The sequence below is a fragment of the Fundulus heteroclitus genome, unplaced genomic scaffold (genome assembly GCF_011125445.2).
Source record: "Fundulus heteroclitus isolate FHET01 unplaced genomic scaffold, MU-UCD_Fhet_4.1 scaffold_219, whole genome shotgun sequence".
Taxonomy (NCBI): Eukaryota; Metazoa; Chordata; class Actinopteri; order Cyprinodontiformes; family Fundulidae; genus Fundulus; species Fundulus heteroclitus.
The window spans coordinates 230,184-233,640 of NW_023396631.1; the positions used below are offsets into that span (position 1 = coordinate 230,184).

Below are 3,457 nucleotides of genomic sequence, written 5' to 3' on the forward strand. Positions count from 1 at the left end.
AAAGACAAACTGAAGCAGATGCAGACAGGAAGGATTGATGGCTGCAGTTAGTTGGTGTGGACAGCAGGTGGCGCTGCTGCATGGCACACAGAGGGAGAGCAGCAGCTTCCTGCAGGGACACATGAAGAGCAGCATGAAGCTGAGCTGGGAGACATGAAGCTTTAACATCTGCTGAACTCTTCAGCTCCTCTTTCCCTCAGATCTGCCCTGAAGCAGCTTTAAGGTGGAAAACTGCTGCAGCTGGAGGAGATTCAGCAAAACCAACATGTTGCTTTGCTTTCTGTCCCAGAAGCTCCAGAGGAGGCTTGGCAGCATGAAGGTGGATGGAAGAAGAAGTGACAGCAGTCACCTCCACACAGGCTCTGCTTCCTTGCCTGAACATCTCCAAGCAACACGTTTCCTCAGCTGTGCTGTTAGGATGCTGCTCTGAAACATCTCAGGAGGACAGGACACTTGGAGACACTTTGGAGAGGAGATCTCCTGGAATCAGACTCACCTAAAGCTGCTGAGAGCCTCAACATCTCCAGATCCTCAGCAGACTGATCTGAGCTGCTTCTCAGTCTGCTGACCAGAACTTTACTGGACCTGGAGCTCTGACTGGGATCTTCTTCCAGTTTGGGTTTCAATAAAAACATCATGAGAAGATTCCCAGTCAGAGATGAAATCAATCTTTTCTTTGACTCCAAGCTGGGAGAAAGTGAAGCTGACTGTGTGAACATTTGCTGAACAGTTCCAGATGATTTCAGGGAGAAAATGATCCACGTAGAAACAGGACTGAATGTTTTACAGCGTAGAAATAAAGAAAGATTAGAGTCCAGCTAAAGCTGTCAGATCTCCTCCCAGAGTTTCTGCTGATCACTTCCTGGTTTACAGAGAACAAAACTACTGAATGCAATAAAATGTTGACTGGAAATGAGCTGAAAACTGAGAAGAAACCTGAAAAACACACAAGTTTCACCCTGACCTCAGAGTTTTACAGCTCAGTTCACTGTTGATGCAAAGAGAAGAAGAACTGAAAGTAAAGGTGTTTAAACTCAGGTAAACTCACCTTGACAGGGGGCGGAGCCTCAGGTGAGTCAGTTACAGTCAGGTATCAGATCAGGAGAAACAGGTTCTGACTCCATTTAGTAGCAGAACAGAACAAAGAGAAGACTCTGGATCAGGGTGAGTGTTAACTTGTTCTGGTTTTCCCCTCAGTGGGTTTTCTCTCTGTGGACTGTGAACAGAACCAGCAGCAGAACTCAGTCTGGTTCTCCTTCAGAACCAAGCTGCTGCTTCATGTAACCATGGTAACAGTCAGGCTATGATTTCCTGGTTATCAGCACCAACAAATGCTCGGTTTCCTTCATTTGTCTCTTTTCTTCAGAGTTTAAGAAAATGGGAGAAAATATTTCTAAAAACTATTTTAAAGCTGCTGTGTTTTAGTTGAACAGGCTCTGGTTCTGTTACTGCTCTGCTGTTTCTCTGATTCTTTGCAGCAGCAGCCGCACCTTTCTGTAAAATCTCTTTAGAGATAGTTTGTCTCCTGCAGAACAAAATGTCATGGTTGGTATTTAGTTATTTTACAACAAGCCTCTGATGACATCACAGAAAGCGACCAATCAGAGTCTTTAGAGCACAACCATTTTTAGTTTTTCTCTTCTTTTTCTCTTGGTTTTGCATCCAGTTGCTCCTTCAGAGACGTTTCCTTGTATTTCCTGGTTTCCTGGTTTTCTGTACGGCTGCAGCATGTTTCATCCAGATGTGTTCGGTTGTCTAGCCTCTGCTTTATTATCCCCTGTTGTGTTTGTTCACATAAATTCTATTTTAAATAGTTTTTAATATTTTTAAATTGCTGCCCTAACTGACAAATAACAAAGTTTATATGAAATGAAAACATCAGAGAAATGTTGTTCAGCAGTTCATGCAGACTAGTTTGTAACAGCGTCACTTTTAACCCTCTCATTGCGTCTATTCAGCAGACAGGACTAACCTGAAGTTTGTTGCTTTGCCCTTTAAACAGTTTTTGCTCAGTCAGAAACATAATTAATACTGAATAACTGTCAGATACTGAAAGTTGAAGAAGTCTTGGACAAAACGGCAGAAGGACACTCCCTGCACATTTTTGATTCTACAGCCAAAGAAATAAATAAAGAAAAACTTCAGGTTACCTGAAAATAACTTTGGTCATAAAGGAGTTGAAACACTTTGATGTTCCTCCTAAATAAATAATTTTTGAGAGGATCATCTTGATTCTGTTTGAGCTCATGCTGTGGTAAATTCTTCTGTCTTACTTTGCACACATAAGATGTACCAGATTATAGGACGCACTTAATATTAAAGCTGTCTCTCTGCTGTGTTACCATGGTAACATAGTGCTGAAAGAATGATGCTGATGTTCAGACTGATGTTAAAATGTTAAAAAAGTGAAGTTTTCACTGATTCCTCTTTATGTTCTGGTCTCTGAGCGGTTCTGACTCTCAGCAGAGGAACCAGCAGAACATCTTCCTCTAAAGGAGGTCTGGACCTGAAAGGTTTCAGAAGCGCTGCTTTAACTGAAGGCTCTCTAACAGGAGCCGGCTCCAACATGTGAGCGGGCCGCTGTGTTCAGAACCAACACATCAGAACTTCAGAGGAAATGTTCCCTCCTTCATTCACTACATCTGACCTCACTCTGGATGTTTCTACAGACCTGGAACATGATTCCAGTTTAGACCTGAAAAGGTTTCACTCTCAGTTTTAGCTTCATTTTCTAAATAAACCAGAACTTCTCCAGATGGTTCTGAGGAGATCAGCCAGCAGACATCAGGAGGTGCATGAAGTAGTGAAGGAGAGGACAATCCAGACCCAGATGGTACCTGCTGAACTCAGGTTCCTCTGGTCCTCTACACACATGATGGGAATCAGCTTTCTGCTTTACAGACACTGACTGGACCTGAACCACTGGGAACTGACTGGTTCTGGTTTCTCTCTCAGGCTGACTGAAGTCCAGAAGATGGAGGATTGTGATCTAAAGGAGGACAGAGCAGAACCTCCAGGATCCAGCTGTCCATCTATGAGGAGTGACCGGTCCAGAAATAACCCTCCAGACTTCAGTAAAGAACCTGGATCCTCAGAGTAAGAACCCAGTTTCTAACTGATCCATGTGACTCCACAGAGATATAATATCTAGAATATTAACTGGTTGATCTTCAGCGTCTCTCTGGTTTGGACCTTGTTCAGCTTGTGGTTCTGCTGATGCATCAGGAGGACCAGATCCTCTGCTCTCCACCTTCTCAGACTAGATGTGATCAATCGGACCGTGTCCAGAATTTTCTGGGCTTTGTAGTATTAGTAGTGTATACTATAGAAGTGCTTTGTAGAATAAATAATATAAATCTGATCTCATCAGCTCCATTAAACTGTGACATGAGCCTGTTGTCCTGCAGGTGTTGGTTGGACCCATGTGATCCAGACCAGTAGAACCCGGTTATTAAGA

The 3,457-nt window shown here is 43.2% G+C and overlaps 1 long non-coding RNA gene across 1 annotated transcript; it reads left to right on the top strand.

Moving 5' to 3' along the window:
• The first annotated feature begins 724 nt into the window (after nt 1-724).
• Nucleotides 725-3,055, top strand: LOC118559089. The gene is made up of 2 exons (XR_004928631.1): nt 725-1,164; nt 2,956-3,055. It is a non-coding gene; the product is annotated as an uncharacterized LOC118559089 (long non-coding RNA).
• Nucleotides 3,056-3,457: the final 402 nt, after the last annotated feature.